Source organism: Bombyx mandarina, chromosome 23 (genome assembly GCF_030267445.1).
Source record: "Bombyx mandarina strain Sakado chromosome 23, ASM3026744v2".
NCBI classification, from domain to species: Eukaryota; Metazoa; Arthropoda; class Insecta; order Lepidoptera; family Bombycidae; genus Bombyx; species Bombyx mandarina.
The window spans coordinates 1,982,927-2,009,834 of record NC_143229.1 but is presented as its reverse complement, the minus strand read 5'-3'; the positions used below and the strand labels follow the sequence as shown (position 1 = coordinate 2,009,834).

Below are 26,908 nucleotides of genomic sequence, written 5' to 3'. Positions count from 1 at the left end.
CAAAATAAATAAATATACAATAATAATTTTAATACTAGATGCAAATGTTGTACAAGTTCTATATATTATGTATATTATTACTATTTAATTATTTTTTTTGAAAGATTTAATCTACATTCTATTTTTTTAATAAAACCTATTTTATCGTTTCGAATAATTTATATTAAACGTGTTTGTACGGCGTCGCTAAAAGAGCGGCGCTGAGAATATAAAAAAAATAAAATGTTAAAAAACTCCATCAGGTTTTCTTGTCTACCTACCTCTCCGCACTATCGGAACTTGGGACAATGAATATGCATGGCGTCCATTGCCGACAGCAGAAGTTCAAATTTATCACAATTTTAAGTCTATTACAAATTAGCATTGCAATTTGGTACTTCTGTTGAGGCAACTGAGCGACTAATGTGATTAGGGATGACGGTCACGGGGCCCCATTTTAAGGCATTCCACTATCCTATCGGCTTTCGGCACATTGCTTAAAGGCCTGAAGTAATGTGTTCGAATTCGATGGGTTTCTGTCATGCTTTAATATCGGCCGTCATCAACACGGACCCTACATTTCATACTCCCAAAATTTCAATTCAGAAACTTAATATCTGTTCTTAAAAAACAAAGTCAGTTTTTTTTTTATATTACCCGCAATCGGTCCTTTAAGATACTTTGTTTCCGATAGTGTTTTGTTTAGTGATAAACAACCCGACCGCGTTGAAATGCGACCTTCGCTTTCCCAAGGTACACTCAGACGTGGTCAGGTTATAGTTCTTAACGCTGTCGATGCAAAAAGGCGTAACCCTGTCAAGTAATTAGTTTCAACGCACGGACGTCGAAAATTAAGATCATAAACATGCAAATAATTATTCCGGGGTCTTCGGTAAAGAGGCAGCCTTTCTTTTTGCATCGATTTATAAATAATATAGAATTAAGATTGGCCAATCTTGCAACTTGAAGTGGTGAAGTGATTGGGATTTAGAAGAGAGAAGATAGAAGACTGTTAAAGGTACGTTCATTTTGATTGTTTTTTTTTTGCGTTTGATTTTATTTGAAACTAACAACTAAGGCATCCATCCGTCTGTTTGTTTGCATTTGTGTTTTTGATTTTTTCTTCATGTGCTTTTACAGGTGTGCTGTGTACAGGTATCAATATGTCTTTTTATCTTTTTAAATTTTACGTTTATTGACGAGAAACTTGAGAATAATTTCCCGTTCGTATTCATTAGAGTTGTTTTTTGGTGCTTTTTTGCAGGTGCTATTTAAATATTTAATAAAAAATATAGAAGTTATTACAACATGTAGATTTCCATTCTCGATCCGAGAAATGAGTGATTCAATAATATTAAAAACCTACCGGCAATACCAACTCTACTATCAAAATGATGTGCAATTTGAAGTGTTGTTTGTATGTATAGTAAAAATTAAAAATAATCGAAATTTTTGGAATTGCCATATTTCTCCTTAAATTATGTTATACGTAGGTAATTTAAGAAAATATTCAAACTGTACACAACGAGATTCCGCGATTACTGGTCGATTAGACGAATTTGAGTATGTAATTTTTATTTCAGAAACACAATACGAACTGTTTTCAAAAGAATTAATAATACAATCCTCCATAAAACATCGTTAAAACTATCGCGAATCTACAGGGTATTGTCCGACCATTCATTAAAGCAAACACAATAATAGACGTAGGTAATATCAGGGCGCCAACAGCTCAATGCTTCTCCTTAAAATATTATGACTGTATGTGAATTATAAGTTTTACGTGACTCGCCACGGAGCTCATTTGGTTTCTTAATCGTATTCGAGTCGAGACTTTTGAAATTTATTCAACATCTGTGATTACTTTCTGCATCTATATATTTTGTTTCGTAACATTACAGACGAAGTGATATTTCATATTAATTTAAACTGGGAAACGATGGCATTACCATCGCATAGTGGTAAGACGTATTTACTAACAAAGTTAAAACCAGACTGTTTATCTTTAGCACTCGTGAAGATATTTCACGTTACCTAAAAAATACAGCCAAGGAAAAACGTATGACATTTACATTTTATTATGAAAATTAAAACATTTTATTATAAAAAAATTAAAATACGTATAAAACAAGAATTAAGAAAAATTTGGAATTTTTAGTGCTTGCCATGAATCGTTTCACATATTCAATGAATGAGAAAAAAAAAGAATTCAAACAAATTAATATAAATCAATTAATTAAATGTAAATGTCTCCTTGAATTTTTAATACCGATTCAAGACTTATCAATCATTTCACAGGTGACATAACATAAATAAAATAAATGAAAATAAGCACGTTTTTACTTCTACTGCCTTATGAATAATTAAATTTTAGAAAGCTGTGTTTTGCGTTAGCGTATTTTTGCAACGAGGCCGCTGCTGTGATGATCGCCACTTGAATAGTTGAGAATCGTTCGTATCTTCATTTGGCTGTCTGTTTGTCATGCGGTAATTTATTACGCATTAATCTATTGGATCAAAGATTTACTGGTGTTTGTAGAAGGAATTGCTTTTCGTGAATAAGGCCGTATTAGTTTTGAGGTCAATAGCGTCTCTTAACAGTGTGAAGTGGTTATTAGATCCTATAGGACACATCTGCTCCGAAGACGCCATTCGCGATGAAATATCGGAAATCGTATTTTAGTGGTAGGCAGCGGCTTGGCTCTGCCCCTGGCATTGCTGAAGTCCATGGGCGACGATAACCACTCACCATCAGGTGGACCGTATGCTCGTATAGGCATACAAGGGCAATTAAAAAAAAGGTAGGGCATAAGACTGAGGGGAGCTTGATTTGTTGAGCTAAAACGCACGTATTAGGATGGTGGTATGGAAGTTTCAACTGGTGAACTGTCTGGTAAGTGTATCGTTCTGCGAATCGTTCAGACAACGCGAGGATAAACTTGTCTGCTAGTTTAAATACTGAGCTTAACCTAAAATAAACATAAATATTCCAATGAGGCATGAAAAAGCTCCGTGACATCGACGATGCTAATCTTTCTCAATTTTATCAGTTGTGTCACGCGAGTTTAATGGTTTTGTAAAATAGACACTATGCTATTATATATTAGAAAGTTTTAGTCCTTAAACTTGATATTAGGATCATTGCTATAGTGATCTTATAAATAAAGTAAAAGCCTTAACAACTTTCACTGCTTCCTTATCCATACTACGTTAAACTGAGACCTTAGAACTCATATCTCAAGGTAGATGGCGGTATTTACGCTGTAGATGTCTGAGCTTCGGTTACCACTTAACACCAGGTGGGCCGTGCCACCCACCTAAGCAATAAAAACATTCCTGGAGTATTTGATCTCCTTTTAAAAAAAATGATTGCTAAGTGTGGGTTGTATAAAAGAGACATATAGTGAACTGATTTATCACCCAACACATGTGCTTAAATTCATAATTCACTAAATAAAATAATAAAACATAATACATATCTAAAGAGGTTATCAAAATTATCACAAGTATAACTTTCAAAATGATTAGACAGCATTATGGAACAAGTCTATCTACTTCTAAGCTAATTCCAAGTAATATCGTCTTGGAGCTTACATAAAATATCATGACGTAACTCTTTATGAACTTGTAAAAGTTCTTACAAGTTCTGGCAAAGGTTTTATTAAACTTATTCAGGACTCAGACGATCTACGAATCGTTTATTATCTGTTACTAAAGTTATTTGATTAGGTATTTTCGAGCAGGTTGTTCCATAAGAATCTGGTGGTTATAGTTCGTAATAATAATATAACTCTTTATTTGACACCACATGTTCAGAGTAAGCATATCAACCAAATAATAGACGGTGACATAAATTGGCGGCCTTCAAAGCAACCTTGCAGGGAGAGGAATAAGCAAACTAGCATGGACGATGCTATATCTTAATAAACTTACATAAAAATATATACTTATATACACATGTGAAACATAAATACAATATAAGATAGACTTACATAATAACATTAATACAAATAAATACTAAAAATATGCAGTTCGTAGTTAATTCTTAATTCTTTAAATCAATTCGAAAAATTCGTGACAAAAACAAAAAAAAAATAGTTCTTTTTCGCAGTGGCGTTTTTTGATTCTGTATTGCAGCTGATTCTGTTTTGAGGTTGATTTCATTAAGAGTTGACCTCATGTCTTAAGGTGAGGTCAAAGGATTCTTTTACCATTTAAAAAGCAGGTAGGTCATAAATTCTTCAGTCTGTTTAAAGAAATAAAAAAGTTTCTTCACAAATAATTTGTCTCAGATGATTTGCACAATAAGGAATGTCTTGAGGCAGTTTTGCTGGGGCAATTGTTAATACCTGAAGCAGTAATTGACATACTAGGGGGTTGAAATAATTAGGAAGGAAGAATTTAGTAGAGGACTATTCTATTCTCTTCTAAATTTTGTATTTTTTGTTTTAGTGCTTAGTTGTGTGAACGAGCTCACGGCTCATCTGATTTTAAGTGGTTATCGGAGCCCATAGACATCTAAAACGTAAATGCCGCTACCTTCCTTGAGATATGAGTTCTAAGATCACAGTTTTAACAGTAAATCGGCTGTCCCACCCTTCAAACTGAAACGCATTACATGGCAGAAATAGGCAGGATGGTGGACCTTCTCGTGCGAATTGACAAGACGTCCTACCACCAGTAACTATTATTATACTGCTACTATATGATGGGGATGTAGTTTGTATGCGGTTAAAAGTAGCTATTGTCGTGCACCAGTTACATTTTCTATTGCGACGAGGATGCGGTCTACCTGGCTGTGAGTGGTCAATATTGGTCATTGACGTCACCAATGCCAGGGGCATAGTCAGGCCGTAGTTCACCGCTACGAACCTTCCTCAAACTTTGTTTGAAGAAGCCCGTGTCTTCATAGACAGATTGATTAACTACTCTACACTACTTTGCGCGCTGTTCATCCCTGATGATGAGTTTGTGTAACTAACATCAGTCTAGGGTAATTTACCATAAAGCTAGTACAAAAATACTATAAAGGCAAAACAGCAGTATTACTTACTACTGATAAATACTGCTGGTAAACAAGGTCATGGCCACATGGTCAACCAAGCCAATTGGTTCTGCAAAACTGTGTAACCATAATGTGACGCTTCATAAGAGATGCGTAATGCGAATCATATAAAAGACGAGTGAGAGTCGATATCGTGACGAAAGCCATTCATAAAGATCATTGAAATGTAAGTTTTCACTTGTATTCGTGGGAGACTTATGGGCGATTTCTGTACTTATGTCATTGTTGCTTCAGAAGTTGCTGAGTATAAAGCTTATGTTGAAAGCAGAAAATATGCCGTTTTTTCCTTCGTCTGCAAGTACTTCGTAAATAGTCTAAAAATTACAAAAACATGCTTGTACAATAAGGAGAACTATAAATTAAAATGATGTTATTTTAATTTTGCATTCCTTGCCAAAATATTTCAGTCGAAATAAAAAAAGCTGTTGCTCCTCGTATTGCTGATATCATTGACCATCGGTGACCACTCACCATCAGGTGGGCCATATGCTCGTCTACCTATTACGGCAAAAATATGCGACCTCCTAATATGGTACCTACCACCGGTAATCTAATCTTGCTTAGGTCTGAATCACGAACTATTTATTCACTTTCAAAAAACCCGAAAAAAACTCTTAATCTTTTGTTTTTAAATTTGTAATTATTATTACTTTTTACTTTTATTTTTACTATTATTATTATTTATTACTAGTAGTATTTTACTATTATTACTATAGTTGATAATAGCGTTACGCCACAATCCCAAACTTCATCTAGAAAAAAATAATCGCTACATTGTTTACTTTCTAGCGAAAACAAAACAAGTCCATACATTCGCTGTTATAATACTGCATTATTTCACTCTGACTACGACCAGCCCAGGTCAACCTTCCCCCTCCAACAGATTAGAAAAGTGTTTTGTAAACTGTTTGCCGATTGGAAGCAAAATTCACCTAGCATAAGATTTAAAATCTTTTGAATAAGATTGTCTTTTAAAGTATTGGCTTTAATATTTTGACGTGAATTAGTAAATACATTATTCCGTGTTATTCAAGACATTATTCAAGAACGGCTGTATGTTCAATACGTGATTGCATCAACAGAAAAATTGCAAATTTTGTTAAATAGATAAGCAAAACCGTCTCACTGTCGTCATTTATCAAGTTTTATCACAAAAAGGCACACGGCTTCAATTCTTAAGTATTATTCATGTTGGGATCCAGGTCAGGTCGCTCAAAGGTCGCCGCTTATCAACCTGAGAGCCCGTGTCTTGTTTTAATGAACCTTATCAAACGGTCAAAAGCAAGAAAAGTGCAAAGGTAAAAGTTTCGCAACAACTTTTGTCTTAAATTTTACATAATGGTGATGCGAAATTGGTTTTAGTGATTTCGAAGTTGTTTTTAAAGGTTCAGCCAAAATTGTGGTTATGAATTTTCTGTAGTGATTCATGTTTTGTGGCTGTTAGCAGAATAATATCAAACTAAGTTTAATTTCTTTGGGTAAAATTAAACTAAGTTATATCAACACATAACAAAAATGTTGGTAATCTAATTTTATGTCGAACATGTGCCCGCAAGAGACGACCATAATGAAGGTATAACATATGTAACAAAATTAATTGTTTCTGATCTCAGTCAGTCAGAGAATCTTTGAGATTTATTATTCTTCTAATTTTCGATTTAGTTCTCCACTCCCCGTACAAAATTTCATACTCTGCATTGAATGTTTTCTGTTTGCATAATATATCCTGCTAAAATCTAAACACGTTGACATAATCCGTCTAGCTTACGTTAGAGTGATTGCTTTATCAACAAAGTGGCCAAGTTAGTAGGAAGATAGACGCGCAGCAATAGCCGGGGAAACTTTGATAAAGTAAGATACGAAAGTTTGGGATACTGTGCGCTTTATACACTACGCTAGGGACCTGCTCGGATTTTGCAATGCGCTTTACGGCTATAAAGTTGAGGGCATTTATATTGTGGTGTATATAACGGATAGCTTTTAACTTTTGCCACATTGGAAATTTTTCGGTTTCTCATCATGATCTTAGGATTTACCAAGTTATTTGATTTTACAGCTGGCCAAAGCCTGAAGGTGATGAGTAGGAGTATAAGAGCAGCCAAACCTGTCTACCCAAATTCTAGTTCGGTATTGGATGGTATCATAAGAAAACGATTTATTGCCAAGACATAAGACAGAAAGGAACTAAATGTGGCCCATTTAATCCGTGTTCTGTGACAAACACCTGAATAGACTTATCAGTCATCAGTGTAGTGACTTATGACAAAAAAAATTATGGTGGTAGGGCGCTTGTGGGTATCATCAACCGCCTTATTTCTATCGCGAAGACCTGCGTTCTGTTTGTGGGGTGAGACAGCCGTTATATTTTACAGTACATTTCATATTTCGACCTCATATCTCGAGGTGGGTGGAGGCGTTCATGCTGTAATGTGTAGACATTGCGGTGATCATTGGGTCGTGGGCTCGTTTACTTATTTAGGTAACAAAAAAACCTTGAAAAGTCGTTCGCACATCAAAGGTGCTCCAGTTTCTTTTATTTCCCTAGAATTTTCAAACCAAAATAAATGCTTGATGTCTATTGAGTGGTCATGCAAATCACAAGACATTTTTGAAGAGAAAATTCACTAAGCGCTTTGAGAGTAAAAATTAACTCGCTATAGATTCGTTACGGCTGGAGAGAAAAGATAAAATTTAGGAAGAGTGAGAGTGAGAAAATAGACAGCGTCTCTCGAACCACTCGACCGTGGAGTCAGGGAAAGGACAAGGCGACCAAGGTCGTTTCTCCTACATACAGCATTCCCTATTACAAGAGAAATTTGATTTAAAGGTGAGATATGAAGAAAATAATAATACTGTACACTGCAAAAGAAGTTGCACTTCTTTCACGAATAAAGCTCCACGCGCAACATTTTTCTTTTTTTTAGACTGTAACATTATATTACAAAGCTTCTGTAAATGTCAACACGATCAATTAGCTGTCGTAATGACAAGCTTATACAAAATGTGACTATTTCAATGTGAATCAAACGAACGAAAACCCCTTTTATTTTTATTGGCCTTGTGGGCAGACGTGCATACGGCCCACTTGATGGTGAGTGGTTATCGTCGCACATGGACGTCAACAATGCCGGGAGCCAAGCCGCTGCAAATCGTTATTTTATTTTCGTAAAATAATCTTTGGTCTTTGCTAGGGCTCTGCTTAATAACGATAAGGTATCGTTTAATATTTTTTAATTGGGGAAGCTTAATCTCATTTAAGCTGTCTTAAAAGATGACTAAGATAATTGCGAAACTACACACTACACTCGGGGTCACTAATTAGTTTCCCTCGGGGTCCGTTTTAAGAAGTAAAATGACCATGGCGGTCCTCACAACATTTTATAGGAAAAAATAATCATTAAACAAATGTAATTACGAAAATAACAAAGTTACGTATTCTACATGTGCTATGCATGTGTTACATATCAACGAGGATAATGTCATTTTTCATTGCCGGCTTGGAGTAAAATTGATGCAAGCTGTTGAGGTTCAATCCTGAAGATGCTAATTATATAATTAGTAAGTCGAAATTTATTCTTAATGAAGTTCATTTTCGAAAATGTTGCTTCACAAAAAGATGTTGACCCAAAAAAACTAAGAAGTTTCAAAGCAAATTTTTGTCCTGCTGTGTTCTCGTAGTCCCCAAAAATGGGTCTGCGGTCCGAATGCAGACCGTGGTCCGCCATTTGGCGACCTCTGCACTTCACGTTAATACATTCTGACAATATTAAGCTTTATTAAGGTTTTCCATCATATATTTGCTACATAAGCTGATAGACTTCTTCTGTATAGAACCATACACGGTGCCAAAACCCGTTGTATGGCCATATAAACTCGCCTTAATTGTCTAATTTCGAAAGTATGTATCAAAACAAATGAACCTTGTTGTTTTAGCTTGACAACCCTTCTCGGTGTGCCGTTATTAAAAACAAGCCAGGTCCAGATGCCTCGACGAGCGAGGAACAAAAACGCGTTATTTTTATTGTGTAGTTTACAAATCGATTTATGTGTAAGTTCGCTACGCATAACAATAAATGATCCAAGGCACATCATAGGAGTGTGCGTAGCTATGTGCACTTATCAAGAGCGTATTTATAATAGTAGTGTGTTTGATGATTAGCAAATACATTTGTGACTACGCTATTGGTATTTTAAATAATGAGAAACGGTAATGAAATTTAACATACAATTTTTAGCGAAAATTTATGGGCGAAATGGCAATACGCAAACCAATGCGAATTGTCTAAGAAATCCAGAATATAATAGCTAATAAAACATTAGACATGTATAATGAATCATTAATCTTCCAATAAAATTCAATGTGGTGTTGCATATAAAAAACTTAATAGACGAATCGCGAACCAAACAAAAAAAAGTTATCTAAAAAATATCGTCGCCTATACATCGCATAACGACAAACAACATGTTTAACACGGCCACAACTGATTTATATCGCATAGACAAGAAGGCGTTCGAGATAAAAAACAGTGTAAATCTAAAGATTATTGAATCGAAGAAAAACCTTGAAGGGTTGCTCCGTTGACATCGTAAACACACCTGAATTACGGTTATTGGCCGAATTGTATTTGTAAATGGGAATTTACAACGGCCCGGGTAATTGGCGCGTCCATTGTATTTTCACATGAGCCGAGAATAATTCAAAATATTTCTTCTTCTGATACGTTTGTTGGGTAGAGAATTACGGCAATGCATGAATTTCATGTTTGGTTCAATTGGTTTGATCGAAATAATAACAGCAAAATTGCATATTTGATTCCTTGTTTGGTGTAATTTAGTATTTTTACTCATTTACTTTTTCACCAACCTGATTGCGCAAATGTTTTAATATAATTGTGATTTCGACCTCAAGCACACGAGTCTCAAGCCAGGGCACAGTTTTACGTTGTTTCATCGGGTCTGTTTCACTATCAGGCAAAACATTTGTATTTTTCCAATGAAAAATAAATAAAAAAGTCTAAATATTAAATGGCCTTCAGCAAAATAAATACCACAATAATTATATGATATTTTGACACCGATTATTAGCGTCAATCAGAACGTCATCAATGTAGGCCAATATGATGCCTTCAGAATAATCATGTATGTACATAATTTTATGAAAGTCCAACAATACAACGCACCGGTGGTTTTTCAATTATCCATCTTGAACTTTATGACAATTACGTGTCCGGCAAATTGTCAGGTACGGTTGGTTGTACGATATTCGATAATTTTGGTGTTTGCACAAGACTTTCGTGTTTCGAGGCACGAGGAGGAGGAGATGCGTATCGCTCTTACGATAAATGTTGCGGTTTTTTTTAAGTACCCTCAGAATGAAGTCCGAGATATTAAATTTACCCGGGGAAAAACACTTATAAACTGGTCTCTGAGAAAGTCTTTCTATTCAGGGATTGTTTTTGAAGAATTTTAGCAGTTCTTTCGTCATAGCTGTTACTGCGGTGGGAGATGGTGGGGCTTGAGCCTTTTCATCAACTTACCCATGCTAATTTATACAAATAACAATTAATGTTTTTTTTTATTGCTTAGATGGGTGCACGAGCTCACAACCCATCTGGTGTTAAGTGGTTACTGGAGCTCATAGACATCTACGACGTAAATGCGTCACCCACCTTGACATATAAGTTCTAAGATCTTAAGTATAGATACAACGGCTGCCCCACCCTTCAAACCGAAACGCATTACTGCTTCGCGGCAGAAATAGGCAGGGTCCCAGTGGTATCTACCCGCGCAGACTCATAAGAGGTCCTACCACCAGTTTGTTTGCTCTCTCTCTAAGTATTTCTAAAGCTTTCATCAGATTGTAATGAAACTCGATACAATTGTTGATGGCACTGTAGGAAAAATATATGTTATGGTACCATCAAAGTACGACAGATGGCACCCGAGTATTTTCAACAAATCGATGTTTTTCATGTAGCTACCGATACCAAGAAATGTCACTGGCTTTAATCAGTGGCTAATTAAACTCCTAAATTGGCGATGCTTATCTCAGAATGTGAAAACGAATTGGAAATTCATTTTTCAATAATATAATAATATGTACGTTCATTTCATAATGTCACCTAAAATATGCGTACAAATAGCGCAAACATTAGTGGTCGTCGTGGCCTAACGGATAAGATGTCCGGTGCATTCGTGTTGAAGCGATGCACCGGTGTTCGAATCCCGCAGGCGGGTACCAATTTTTCTAATGAAATACGTACTCAACAAATGTTCACGATTGACTTCCACGGTGAAGGAATAACATCGTGTAATAAAAATGAAACCCGCAAAATTATAATTTGCGTAATTACTGGTGGTAGGACCTCTTGTGAGTCCGCACGGGTAGGTACCACCACCCCGCCTATTTCTGCCGTGAAGCAGTAATGCGTTTCGGTTTGAAGGGTGGGGCAGCCGTTGTGACTATATGAGACCTTAGAACTATATCTCAAGGTGTGTGGCGCATTTACGTTGTAGATGTCTATGGGCTCCAGTAACCACTTAACATCAGGTGGGCTGTGAGCTCGTCCACACAGCAAAGCAATAAAAAAAAAAAAAAAAAAAAAAAAAAAAAAAAAAAAAAAAAAAAAAAAAAAAAAAAACATTAGTCCATTTTATATATATTTTTTTTATCAAATGTCAACATACCTGGGAATTAACAACTAATAAATGAAGGTAATTAATACATGGATTTTGAGTTAAATTCATGGCACGTAGGCGGTAAATTACCGTAGGTGAGAATTAATGAATATTTATCTGCTAATGGAACGTAAATTTAATCTGTATCTGAATATTTTGAACTTTTAATTGGCGTAGGCGGAGAGACGAGCTCGCAGCACCCTGCGTAGAACCGCTCCCAAAAGATTTCACTAATGCCGCTATGATTAATGAAAGCGAAGTCTCAATTGAAGGCATGAGTGACAGACAGTCCGCGCGGGTAGGTACCGCCAACCCGCTTATTTCTGCCGCGAAGCAGTAATGCGTTTCGGTTTGAAGGGTGGGGCAGCCGTTGTAACTATACTGAGACCTTAGAACTTATATCTCAATGTAGGTGGCGCATTTGCGGTTGTAGATGTCTATGGGCTACTAAAACTACAAAACATTCTGGCGTAGCGCCAATTCGGCCTTTTTTGTTTCCCAGTTTGCGGTGGAAGTCGGGTTAGCTTTAGTTGAACTTTTTTCGTTCAGTCTCTACGTGTCGTCGTCGCTGTGGTCACTGGAGTTACATTGATGAAAATGAGTAGCGGGTACTTAGAAAAACTACAATATTACATTTTTAATAATCGAACAAAGTTTTCATTTTCAAACAGGCAATAGACTACTAAAATATACTATACTACTACTTACTACTACTAAAATATACTAATTACTAAAATATATCTCGGATTTTTAACCTAAATCGCACATGATAACAGTTTGGTGTCTTCATCAGTTATGGTTGTGCAACCCTGGCCATTTCCAGCTACCACTACCACTCGCGTCAATAGGGTGTATCCCTTTTTCTGTTCTAAACGCTTAAATACGATCTCTCAAGTCAATTTTTAGATCGTATAAATCACAGCTGGCATTCAGTAATTTGGCAAGATGAGATGTCTCTACCGTATTTGGAAACGGAACGCGTGATCGGCTCGTGGCGGGAATAGTCAGGATGCATCTCGCAACATATTCAGCTACCAGTTAGCTACGCAAATTTATAAAAGTGAAGGGCTTTATGGATAGCACGATGTTAATTTTTTTATCAAAGATGTCGTTCGGGAACACCTGAAGTGTAACTAGTTAAACCACCTGGTCTAGTTACGTCGTTAGAAACAAGTATACGTGCTAAGAGTGTCGGTGGTATTGTACAGACGAGATAAGACCAAGAATTTGGCGATAGCTATCATACAACTCAAGATATTTGACAGATGTATGAATGTCGCTTACGACATTTTCAAGATAAGCTCGCCTATATACAATTTCCTAACAACATGAGGACCGTCGGTCTATGGAGCAATATCACCCGCTTATCGGAAGATTTTCCCTTAGTCTGTAACTTCCTCAAGCACACAGATTCCAAACCAAATATCTATGTATATAAAAATGAATTGCTGTTCGATAGTCTCGCTCAAACTCGAGAACGGCTGGACCGATTTGGCTAATTTTGGTCTTTAATTTATTTGTGGAAGTCCAGAGAAGGTTTAATAGTAGATAAATATGAAAATTCTCGGAATTAAATAAAAATAACAATTTTGTTTTTCCTTTGATGTGTCCCCCGTCGGACGGATTCCTTTTGTTTGTTTTATGTTTATTTTATACAAAAATTTAGGTATTTTATTTATCGATTGAGGCACTACAAAGTCTGCCGGGTCAGCTAGTTTTCAATAAAGTCTGTGAGTTATCAGCACGTCAATCACCAGTTTCGATATACTGAAGTCAAAGCATCAAGTTTCATGCGACTTTTCAGGTTGCAAGTGTTGACCGTAACAAGCGAAATTATGTAAAGCACCAATAAAACGATCCCTTCGCTAATTGCGTTTAATGTCTGTCGTTCCACAGTCGAGTTGACGTTGGCGTAATTAAAAGCACAATATAAACGATAATTTCGCTTAAAACGTTTTTCCCTAGGGGTTTTTTGTGTGACAGATGCGTATAGCGTAACGGTATCTTGAGTTCCACTCACTGCTGCAACGAAAGGCTAGTTGACTTTTCATTATGCATCATAGATAGTTATAATATCCTTCTTAATACGGAAGCGGCCACCGATTCCCTCTGAAATTGCGCAGTTATGCTATAATTTTTTGTTGATTAATGTTCAGTACCACAGACTTACAGCACAAAAAGACCTCCATCGGAGCACGGTTCACCAATAGCAGCTTTTTTATAGCTTAGATGATCGGACGAACTCACCTGGTGTTCAGTGGGAACCGAAGCTCATAAACATCTACAACGTAAATGTCGTCACCCACCTCGAGACATGAGTTGTAAGGTCTCAGTTTTAACAGTACAACGGCTGCCCCACCCTTGAAACTGAAACGCATTACTGCTTCACGGCAGAAATACGCAGGGTGGTGGTACCTACCCGTGCGAACTCACAAGATGTTCTACTACCAGCACCTAAAACCATCGACATCTGCGTTCATCCACAGCGCGTTTCCAGATTTTTTTTTTTAATTCCGGCTTTGGAATGAACCTTCCGACTTGGTGTTTCCTGAGTGCTATAAGAAGTCTTTCTTCAAACGAGGTTTGAGGCTATAAACCGGTAGGCTTTGTCCCTAGTATTTCTGACGACCACGATGGTAACAACCGTAACGGGGTGGGACTCGTCTGCCTACGAAGAAAACAAAAGACTTTCCAGTGATGTCGAGAGAGTGCATTGAAAGATCATTCTGCGCCTTAACAAAAAATCTGCAGTACGGCTTGTTCTGAAGAAGTGCAGTTAAGTATAAACCTAATGTTCGACGCCATCATGCAGGTATTCACCGTTACCAAAATTAACATTAGTTCGCACTATCAAACAAACTCCTTTCAACATACCGTCTTTATTTGGCAAACACTACAATTAACACCGAATAAGGAATCCCTGATTATAATTTTACGACTATATATTTTTCAAATATAATTATATTTGATACTGTATTTCCTGCAATTATGCAGAAATCTATTGTCGTTTAAGGATGTGATATCAAACACGTTTTTCTTGTTCATAAAAAATACTTTTGAAATTATGTAAACCAAATTCTTTTTGACATTCGACAGTGAATTAAAAATCGCAAATGGCACACTGACTTTAAATTTCAGGTAGTTTTTGTTTTCGCTTTAATATAATCTTATCATTTGAAATATCAAGTTTTGTATAAATCAGAGCCCATAAGCATTACAACAGAAATGTCGCCGGGTTTGATTTTAACACTCGATATTATTCCTTCATGGTGGAAGTCATTGGTGAACATTGTAAGTACGCATTTACTAGAAAATTTTATATAAAGGAGATAAACAGCCAATTAAATGCAGCTTTTTCGAAATATCAATCATTACCGAAAGAAAAGCGTCAAAAGTGAAAAGGGTCACGTAAAAAACCGCTCAGATAATAATAAGAATATAAAGAAGTTTGCTGTAGACTTGATAAACGTATCCTTGGGAGATCACCTGCTATCTAGTTATCGGTAGTCGTATGTTACCGAGAGTTAGTATGGAAAATATACACAGTTCGGGATCTTGTCAAAGACTTTTTTTATTACTTAGATGGGTGGACGAGCTCACAGCCCACCTGGTGTTAAGTGGTTACTGGAGCCCATGGACATCTACAACGTAAATGCACCACCCACCTTAAGATGTAAGTTCTAAAATCTCAGTATAGTTACAACAGCTGCCCCACCCTTCAAACCGAAACGCATTAATGCTTCACGGCAGAAATAGGCAGGGCGGTCGTACCTACCAGTGCGGACTCACAAGAGGTCCTATCACCAGTAATAATTATACTATATAATATATGCAGTGGAATAATTATACTAATATAATTATATGCAGTGGAATCATTTAGCATGAGACCTTTGATGACCATGATGCCTTTGTAGCCTAATGAATGAAACGTTGGTGGAGTTGGAAAGAGTATAACTTGGGTAAACCGAACTGGACATGTGGAGAGCCTAATCTCATTGGGAAATAGAAATTCTTCGAAGGAAATACGTATCTAACACGCGCTCACGCTAATAGGGTTAAAAAGTGCCGATTACGTATCAATTTAATAATGCAATTTTTGAGACCCATATTAATGATTTTGGAGCAAACTCGCTATCAAACTCGATTAATCGGCCGATTTCGAATTGTATTTTTATGACCTATTTATCTTTCGACTCCTTAATGTAATGACGAGGCGTTTTCAATTCCATTCTTAGCAATAGTTCAAACACATGAAACAATATAAAGTAACTGAACCTTGAAGTCTGCAGATAATTTCGACATTTCTCTACTTTTAGTGTTATTAAACTAAACTGGAACCTAATTGGTGTTTTTACAATTGAGATACTCAGTTAATTACGGCTACACGATTATCGGTTCTAAGACCTAGTCAATAAAGCGATTTGTCGCGAACACTGCTCGTTTGAAAAGACCTTTCAATAACAAGTCGTTACGATACCTTTAAATGTCGAATTATTCATACGTAAATTGTTTTTGTTATTGTTTTTTAAGGGTGATTGTTGAACAATTGTCTAACGATCGTTTTTAAAGAAGTTTCATTAAAGGTTCACTAAAACTTAAACGAATTTTATTTTTAATTGTAAGCAAAATGCTATTATCAACTTAATGCGTGTCGTCGACGCATTAACCGTGTTGTAGGGATATAATCAAAATTGAATAGAGAGAGGACTTGGGGCCCAAGAGCACTAGCTTCAGCGGGGCGAGTAAGCGAGCACGGACTCAGCCAGGAGAAGTGGGCTAACGTTAAAGCTCTTACAAGTCGTCGTGGCCTAAGGGATAAAACGTCCGGTAGGTACATTCGTGATGAGCGATGCACCGGTGTTCGAATCCCAGGCGGGTACCAATTTTTCTAATGAAATACGTACTCGACAAATGTTCACGATTGACTTCCACGGTGAAGGGACCTCTTGTGAGACCGCGCGGGTAGGTTTTTTTTTTTATTTTTTTTTTTTATTGCCCTTGTAGGCAGACGAGCATACGGCCCACCTGATGGTGAGTGGTTACCGTCGCTCATGGACTTCAGCAACGCCAGGGGCAGAGCCAAGCCGCTGTCTACAGACCCTGCTGCTAGGTACCACACCCTGCCTATTTCTGCCGCGAAGCAGTAATGCGTTTCGGTTTGAAGGGTGGGGCAGTTGTTGAACTATACTTGAGACCTTAGAACTTATATCTCAAGGTGGGTGGCGCATTTACCTCGTAGATGTCTATGGGCTTCAGTAACCACTTAACACCAGGTGGTTTGTGAGATCGTCCACCCATCTAAGCAATAAAAAAAACAGCTGCCCGAGCGCTTCCGAAGGAGATCTAACAGCTCAAGAGTAGCTGCTCCGTGGGTGCATCTATTAGCAAATCGAAATCGCGACCCGCTGAAAAGATGTAACGGGAAACTAATTAGGCTGATGTATGGATTAGGGTATCATACTAGTGTTCTTTCCCGGTTTTCCGCTTTACAGTACGCAGCTACGAAATCTTTTGGTTTGTTCATTTGACTCTCAACAAGAAAAACAATGTACATACATATATAATAAATCACGTTCGAATCTAGTTTTTCGTCCTGTTCACCCACACGTCTCTTGATTCATATTTCGTAATACATCGGGTTTGCCTTGATAAAGTAATTAAACGTTTGTCAATACATATATTTAAATTGTTTTAATTCGAAGCTCATCTTTTCGCTATACTTCTCGTGAAATCTAGGCCACGGCCAGGTGGTCTGTAGTGTTTTCTCAGGACTCCTGACTCGTTCCAATACATTGGAAAAAACGCAAAGATTCGTATATTTGATCGCAATATCTTTTGTCTTCTGGTAACAATCTATCCCTGCCTTTTTTGGCAGAAAATCACGTTCGAATGTACCTTTCATTGCTTTTTTCCATCGGAGCAGAGTTCATCCATATTATCTGTAACACTTCGTTCATCGACAGTGCGTTTCCAAAGATCTTTTTTGCCACGTACCATCCGGTTTTGGAATAAACTCCCCTCCACGGTGTTTCCCGAGCGCTATGACATGTCCTTCTTCAAACGAGGCTTGCGGAGAGTACTTAATGGTAGGCAGCGGCTTGGCTCTGCCCCTGGCATTGCTGAAGTCCATGAGTGACGGTAACTACTTACCATCAGGTGGGCCGTATGCCTGCCTACAAAGGCAATAAAAAATCCTTAATTTTTTTTTAATCAAAAAACTGCCTCTTGACAAATTAATAAGGATCTTATTAAAATGCCAAATCCGAAGTTTCAGTACGATTGCTGTAAGTCCTTTTTGAACTAAACTTGATATTAGTATCCTTGAACAGAATGTTTATAAAGATTAAATAATGATTATTATAAATTAAATTGTGATCACCGCGTCACAACGACCGTAGGCGAACCATTTAATTGACTCTTTTAACGTTTGGTTTAAAAGCAAGATGCAAGCTATTTTGTTGATTTATTTAATTTTAATTAATTAAAATTTTAAGCGTCGGCATCGAAAACGATAAATATGTTTTTGATTGGATAATATTTACAAGTAAGTTCACATTTGAATAATAGCTACTCAAATAAAAAACAAAAATAAAACATTTTATTTTGATATCATTTGATACACATCTTAATGTTCAAGACAATCCTAACTCCTGTTCTAGGATCTATGTTCCTAAACAGACGAGGCGAAACAAACTCAGGAGGCTTGTTGTTTAAATATCAATAAAAGTAAGATTACAAAAATAATAACGCTACATTAAATAAAAATGTGTAAAACTGGGAGCGAACATCACTGATGTAGTGCTATTTAGTAATAACGATAGTGAAAATATTGCAGGATCAGTTTTACGGTCACATGGGGGTGAATGCTCACCGCAGTCTATAAATATTAAATTATTATCATGTCAGCATGGCTGTCGGGAAGCTGTCAAAACGGAACATGCGATTGCATTACGGTAGCTATCGATAGGATTGAATAAATCATAGATGTCACTGATACTCCACGAGTCCTGTGCGTCAAGCACGAAAATCTATCGAACTCGTAATGTAAATGTATCGAGTCCTGGATACGAAAACGGATCATTACATTAGATGGTAGTACGCGACATAGATAATACTCATAAATTAGTTATAGATAAGCAACTCAAGCACTCAATAAAAATATTTACGGGCGTCGGCCACTAGATGGCTTCGTTTCGATTAGTTTCTCATTGCTCCTGTAGATCGCAGTAACATTGTAACTATCCTATATTTTATTTCTAATGAAGGATTTTGTAAATTTTCAGAAACCACAAATTGATAAAATTAAATCGATTTGTCTATAACAAATAAAGGCTTGTATGATTTTTTTTCTGTGTTCAGTTATACAATAATTAAATGCCTTAACTTTAACAGCATACAAGTTTAGGGGCATCCGCTACAAGATGTCGCTAGTTTTCACACAGAAAAAATATTTGTCTTAAAGTATCGCAGTTTCAGGGCCCTGGTACTCGATAGCCGGCCTTCGAGATCTACGTTTCCGTACATCAAAACAATTTTCGTAATATCGATTATGAGTATAAGTTTCGAGTTTCGAGAACGTGACGATTCAATTGCGAAACGAAAGTAACTATATTCATTCGTGTGCTGCTGAAATTAATTATTTTTACGGACGGTAGGGGCGCTGTTTAAATCCTATACATTTTTTCTCGATCGCGAAACGAATACTTTTTCGACTATCATTCGTGTCATTCCCTGGTGAAGGGGACCTTCAGACCAAATACATCCATGACAAAAAAAAGGGTGCGTGTACTTATGTACGCGCGTAAGAAGTTATACTTTATTTTTATTAAATTTATTTCTTTTTTTTAATATTAAATAATTAATAATAAATAGTTAACGTATTGGAGCACTTGTGGGCAACTTCATTACTGTTAATTTTGTGTCACGGTGCGCGCGCATCGTAAAATTTCACTCTCATAAATTTTTCATAACGCCCCTAAAGAAGTATAACTTCAATTACCTCCCGCCACCGCTCATCACTTGGACTTAAATAGTTCGTCGTATCCACGTGGGCGACTAGAAACAAGGCCCGTGACAAATACTGTTGTTTTAACATTTCGCTGCCTTGTCTTATTTCAGCTACTTTGTCTGTTAATGCCATTACTCATTTGTATATATTGAGATCATTATTTAAGCAATGTCAATATTCATTTCATATTAACTGTCTTATTGAATTTATAGATACTTAAATGAAATTGTGGTAATCTTCCTGACTAGTAAATATAATAACAGTTTGATTTATTAAATTCGCTTTATATTACTGGAATGTTTTCAGTACGTAGTTTTTTTTATTTATTGTTTAGATGGATGTCGAGCTCACAGCCCACCTGGTGTTAAGGGGTTACTGGAGCCCATAGACATCTACAACGTAAATGCGCCACCCACCTTTAGATATAAGTTCTAAGGTCTCAGTATAGTATAGTATAGTATAGTATAGTGTTCAATACAATAACGCGTTTAGGGTGCTGGTGGTGCTGCCCCGCTTTTGTAGCGCATCAGGGATGTTTGCAGACGCGCACATAGATTGTTTTTTACGCTACCATGCGTAAGAGGTGTGCATCTCTGGTAAACAGAGTGAGGGCCAGCTCCAACAATATCCTGAGCATGATCGCAAGCAGGCTGGACTGTATATACATGGGTCGCTGTGGTGCCATCTCCCATGGGATGTTACCACAGTAATTCGTTGTGATGTAAATATAACTACTAACATAGGTCTAAGTTTTATTAACAATTTATATGAGTCATGGATACTTGAAATAAAAACATTATTATTATTATTATTATAGTTACAACGGCTTCCCCATCCCTTCAAACTGAAACGCATTACTGCTTCACGGCAGAAATTGCCTATTTCTGAGTGGTACCGTGCGGATTCACAAGAGGTCCTATCACCAGTTAGAGCAATTTTCGACATTTAAATTTTAAAATTTAATAAATTATCTCCTTTATTATACTTGTTTACAAATAATATTCGTAAAACATGGCGAGGTTCTACTACTAATTATACTATTAAATACCACAAAACTGGACGCATTCATATTAAATTTACTTCAACAAAAATTAAATGTGAAACTTCTCACATTATTAAAGCGATAACGGTTCCATATTACAGTTTCGAGAAACGTCTACCGGCGTTCGATCATCAGTATTCTCATTAGCGCCTCGTTCTGTCTGGGCTCTAACCTCACGTGGACAGTTTTGAAGACTCACGTTATCTTATCGCGATCTCGAATCTAAACGTCAGCCGCCTGTCAACAATAAACATGTCAAAGGGAGAAAATCGAAAAATCACACACAATAGCATAATTTGACGGTCATATCTGGTCGCTCATATCTGAAGCGACTGTAATAAAGATCTAAAAGCCAGCCCAGGATAAGAGAGCAAAGATCTGTTGATAGAAATGAATTTGAAAGTATAAATGTTGGCTGGCAAAGACTTTTGCGATGCTCCAAGATGAATTTTGTTCCCCTAACATCAACCTTCGAAGCTAATTGTTAGGGCTTAAAATTGAGTGTCTCATTACTTCCACGGAGTGCCTACAAATTTCGTTAATGATAAAAATGACTTAGCCACCGAGATATAAAGTCTAAATTTCAATGTTTTGATATTTATCGTATAGCCATCGCTGGCTTTCGCACGATTGATCGATAGTATTTTTTGTGTGTGCTTTATTTATAAAACAATCGATCGTCTCCGCCGAGCAATGAATGCGGCCGCCCCTACCAATGTACGCTGTGACATTTTCGATCGAAAAAATTCATCCCGGAGCAAAAACTTAAATCGATTGCCGGTAGCTATTGATTATACTCGGTTTCGCTTCAATAAATTAGCTTCGTTTTTACTTTAAACAAAAACTGCTTTTTACTGTATTTTAAAGTTGTCGACGTGTAGAGACTAATGGTTGTCGCTTTTCTGCCAATTAAAAATGTGCTTGTTGCAATTACGGAAAACGCAGCGATTGAGTATTTGAAATTTAGTCCTGTTTTATTTTTTTAAACTTGTAAAGTTTTGATCTTGTAAAGTTTTCTTTTGAAAATCAAAATAAAGTTAGATTGCACTCTAGCGATCTTACAGTGTTAATAATCTTCACTATGGTTAGATTTTTACTTTTGAATTTCGACCGAACTTTATATGATGATAACGGACAAAGATTTTGTTCTTTGTTGTTGTGTGTTGTTTTACATGTTATGAAACAATTAAAGCTTTAAAAATCATTTAAAATTTGTTATATTAAGTTAAGCTAATTGTTGCCTTTCTGGTTTATTGTTTATACTAGACTAAGGTGGATGAGCTCATGATCCACCTGGTGTTAAATGATCCATAGACGTCACAACGTGAATGCCGCCACCCACCTTAAGGTTTGAGGTCTATATTTCAATTATATACTAATTACTCAAATTACAATTTTTTCGGGTTTGTTTTTTATTACACGATTCCATCGTGGAAGTAATTTGTGGTTATGAATTAATTATGTGTGTCATTAGAAAAACCGCTGTCTGCGGGACTTGAGCACTGGTGTAGTCGAATTGCTGAATACAATACCAGGCGTTTCTCCAAGCCAGGATGACGTATACATTTAAGGGTTTATCACGGTCCGTAGACATCAAAAGAAAATATTTCGCTCACCCTGTCAGCGACGTGAGGATGAAGTTACAAATGTAATGAAATGTATCTTTTTTTTTATTGCCTTTGTAGGCAGACGGGCATACGGCCCACCTGATGGTGAGTGGTTACCGTCGCCCATGGACTTCAGCAATGCCAGGGGCAGAGCCAAGCCGCTGCCTACCGCTTAATACTCTCCACAAGCCTCGTTTAAAGAAGGACATGTCATAGCGCTCGGGAAACACCGTGGAGGGGAGCTCATTCCATAGCCGGAGCCGCACTGTGGATAACCGCAGTGGCTCCAGGTAGTATGGATGAACTCTACTCCGGTGGCGGGCGGTGCGATGGTAAAAACGAGATGCCGGTATCATCTCGAACAATTGCTCAGAGCGCTCACCATGGAACATACGGTACAAAATACAGAGGGAACCGAAGTCCCTCCGCAGACCCAGAGGTTCCAAACGATCCGAGAGAATGGGATTATCGATATGTATCTAATGTATAATAGAATCAAGGACTGCTTCTCGGCCGGAATTACTATTTAGTTCAAAATTAAATTAGTCCTACTGTTATCAATTGACCAGTTCAAGAGGAAAGGTAAATTCTATTATTGAATTTGGGATTCACAAATTGTCATTGTCTAACTGAAAAATTGTTCAATTTCTGACCTAACTAAACCAATCAAATGACATTTTCGTTAGAATATAATTCGTTCATCGTATATGTCGGCGTTAAGCCAGGATTTACACACATAACTTCTTTTACAATGAAAATACAATACAATTCTATAAAACTTTAACATTACTTGTTTACAACAAAAAGCCACGCCTGAGTTATTCAGTGGTTTTTACACAATTCGCCATTTTGTGTTGGTTATAGCAACTACAACTTCTTTTATACAAACAAATGTAATTACTGCGAAACAATTCACAAAACATAGCTTAATATTCAAAATACATATTTTAGTGATTTTACATGACTCACATTTAATTTACTTTACATGAATTACTTTTAAGTAATATTAACTAACATTGTTATTATCCAGCCTAATAATAGATGGCGCCAACAACATAATTGCATAACAATTACAATACTGAATTAAATTATTAGTAGTGTTAATTATAATATAAATTATTATTAATATTTGTGCTTTATTCATATTTAATCATTTATACAGTCATTTGGGTTTTTAAACAATAATATAAACATTAAACATATTCTGAACATTTTCACATCAAAACAGTGTCTGCCAATTATTAAATACGGTAGAATAACAGTTTTGTTGCCAATAATAAACAAATACCAACACATAACAAACTAATCTATATATTATTATGTTAATTATTGCCAACAGTGGCGTTTGCGCCCATACGGCCATACTGATTCCAGCGCGTCCCTTGCGCTGTTTTAGCATTTCACATAACAGTAAACAAGGCATATCCCCTACTGGGATCTGCCCAACACACAAGGCACCATTCACCCTTACGAGATCTAGCTAACACACAAGAGGATTACCCAACGGGATTTACCAAACACACAAAGCATCACCCATACGAGTCTAGTTAACTCGCAAGCCATCACCCTTACAGGATCTAGCCAACTTACCAGGCATCACCCTTACGGGATCTAGCCAACACACTCGGCATCACCCATTCGGGATCTAGCCAACTCACAAGGCATCACCCACTTGGGATCTAGCCAACCCACAAGGCATCACCCTCTCGGGATCTAGCCAACCCAAAAGGCATCACCCATTCGGGATCTAGCCAACTCATAAGGCATCACCCATTCGGGATCTAGCCAACTCATAAGGCATCACCCATTCGGGATCTAGCCAACTCATAAGGCATCACCCATACGGGATCTAGCCAACTCATAAGGCATCACCCATACGGGATCTAGCCAACTCATAAGGCATCACCCATACGGGATCTAGCCAACTCATAAGGCATCACCCATACGGGATCTAGCCAACAAGACCAGGTTTAAGGATTCGCATGGTGGCCCGCCAGCGTTTTAGGAAGGATAATTGGATAGGAAAATAAAAGTAGATACCATAACAAATTATAAATCATTTTACAGCAGAACAAATCTCTCTGCCCATACGGTCAATTTGTCAGTTATCAGAATCCTCTGACATTAAGAGGATAGATTTACCTATATCAAACCGTTACCATTACTAAACCTTTACCTTTACCAAAACACATTAGATGACAGAGACCGCTCGTCCATCCATTTTTTACCAGCTGATTCAATTTCCCCTAATTCATCATTCAGCGGACCATTTTCAATTTGCTTTATTTTAATGACTGGTAGGGAACATCATCCTTCTAATGCCTCTGCATTTTTGTTTTATTGTTGTGCTGCAGCTTTTAATCAACTGTAATTCTTAAAGCTGCCTGTCAGATCTTATTAATTGATATTTTACAAACATGTGACATTTATGACCCATCAATAAGTTCAGCATGCCTGTTGACCATGCTCGCTCTCTTTGCAATAATGTGGTACTGAATTTCATATTGTTCACAAGTTTTTGAAACTCCTGAATTATCTTTTATCTTGGTGAATTTTTAAAAGTGACAGGTTTCCAAAAATGGAACTAAGATTTTAAAAACAGAAATCACATAGAGATCTGTGCCATCCTTTTTCTTGACTAATAATAAAGCAGCACCCCCACTAGAAACCTAGGGTGCAGAGTTAATCACTCATCCAAAAATAAATAATTATGAAAGGAAAAGTAAATAATATGGAGCTGCTGAACAGGGATGAGCTGTCTCTTATTATGGCATATTATTAAAAGTTTATTTTTATTTTTATTGTAATATGCTTGAACTCCTCACAATAAACAGGAGACATACAGTATGTACAGCGTTGTACTATCCTATCCAAATTAATTATTTCAAATCCAACTTTTATCTGCCTGATCACCATCTATGAGACATGATTTGCAAAAGTTACATGATGATTGAATAATGACTCCAAACTTGAGCGTTCACTGTATAGAAACTTATAAAAATAGATATGTTCTCCTCAAAGAGTGCAACACTGAGAAGTTATTTTTAAAAGATTAAAACCTATTAGGATGTCAGCAAGACTGTCAGTATTACCATATGAAATTCTATAATAGTTCTAGTATTTTTCTCCATTAAAAGTCACAATGCTTTGTTTTGAAATCAGTTGACCCCTTATGCTCAAAAACTTTACATGAAGTTGTTTAGCTTACTAAATTAGATCTGCAATGATTTAAGTCTTAATTGTGGTGATACGTTTGTCATCTTGACGGCGGTAACAAGTTTTCTCGAAATTACGCAAGTGACGCAGTAACCACATTTAAAACCTTAGTGTTACTAAAAGTGCCACGAAAACTGAAGGAATCATTATGTGATTGTGATAAAACTGAGTTATGTTTAGACATTATATTTAGAGTACATTTTCAATTTGACGCTTTCGGAACGTTTTTAGAATCGATATTATTTAGGAAGCGAAATACATACCACAGCGTATTTCTCAATAACTTGGATCGAATAAATTTAAGATAAATACCTGAAATCAGTATTTTTACCATCTCAGCGTCAGTAGCTTTTCCAAAACATCCACGGTCTAGAACTCATTTTAAATATCCACAACTTTACTGAATGCATGGATCAGTTCGTCCCTCACTTGCTCCAATGCGGTTCAATACAAAGACCAGATATCGGCTTATGTCTTGCTTGCTCTTTTGAACTCGATGTTCATGCGATGAAACAATTAGCTTCATGATAGTTTCGTCCACATTTCCGCATCGGTCTTGATGTCACGCCCTCATCGGAGTTGAACGGCGGCAAATAAAAGTTATAATGCCACTACAAGGGTACAGCATTTGCAGCTATCATCACTTTTCGCCTTTTTAATACAGGTTGAGAGACCCATCACTTGTTCAACAGTGGGCTACTTCATTCGGAGGCTTACGATTAATTTTGGGGCTGCGATCCCACTTCTGATGTCGGCGTTAAGCCAGGATTTACACACATAACTTCTTTTACAATGAAAATACAATACAATTCTATAAAACTTTAACATTACTTGTTTACAACAAAAAGCCACGCCTGAGTTATTCAGTGGTTTTTACACAATTCGCCATTTTGTGTTGGTTATAGCAACTACAACTTCTTTTATACAAACAAATGTAATTACTGCGAAACAATTCACAAAACATAGCTTAATATTCAAAATACATATTTTAGTGATTTTACATGACTCACATTTAATTTACTTTACATGAATTACTTTTAAGTAATATTAACTAACATTGTTATTATCCAGCCTAATAATAGATGGCGCCAACAACATAATTGCATAACAATTACAATACTGAATTAAATTATTAGTAGTGTTAATTATAATATAAATTATTATTAATATTTGTGCTTTATTCATATTTAATCATTTATACAGTCATTTGGGTTTTTAAACAATAATATAAACATTAAACATATTCTGAACATTTTCACATCAAAACAGTGTCTGCCAATTATTAAATACGGTAGAATAACAGTTTTGTTGCC

The 26,908-nt window shown here is 36.6% G+C and overlaps 1 protein-coding gene and 1 long non-coding RNA gene across 2 annotated transcripts in view; one reads left to right on the top strand and one right to left on the bottom strand.

Annotated features, from left to right (window-relative positions):
- bs (serum response factor blistered) overlaps positions 1-26,908 on the top strand; it is a 286,399-nt gene that overhangs the window by 41,816 nt on the left and 217,675 nt on the right. The window lies entirely within an intron of this gene.
- Positions 24,216-26,754, bottom strand: LOC149500108 (uncharacterized). Its single transcript, XR_016325214.1, has 3 exons — positions 25,997-26,754; positions 25,859-25,907; positions 24,216-24,744 (listed from the first exon to the last, which is right to left on the bottom strand). It is a non-coding gene; the product is annotated as an uncharacterized LOC149500108 (long non-coding RNA).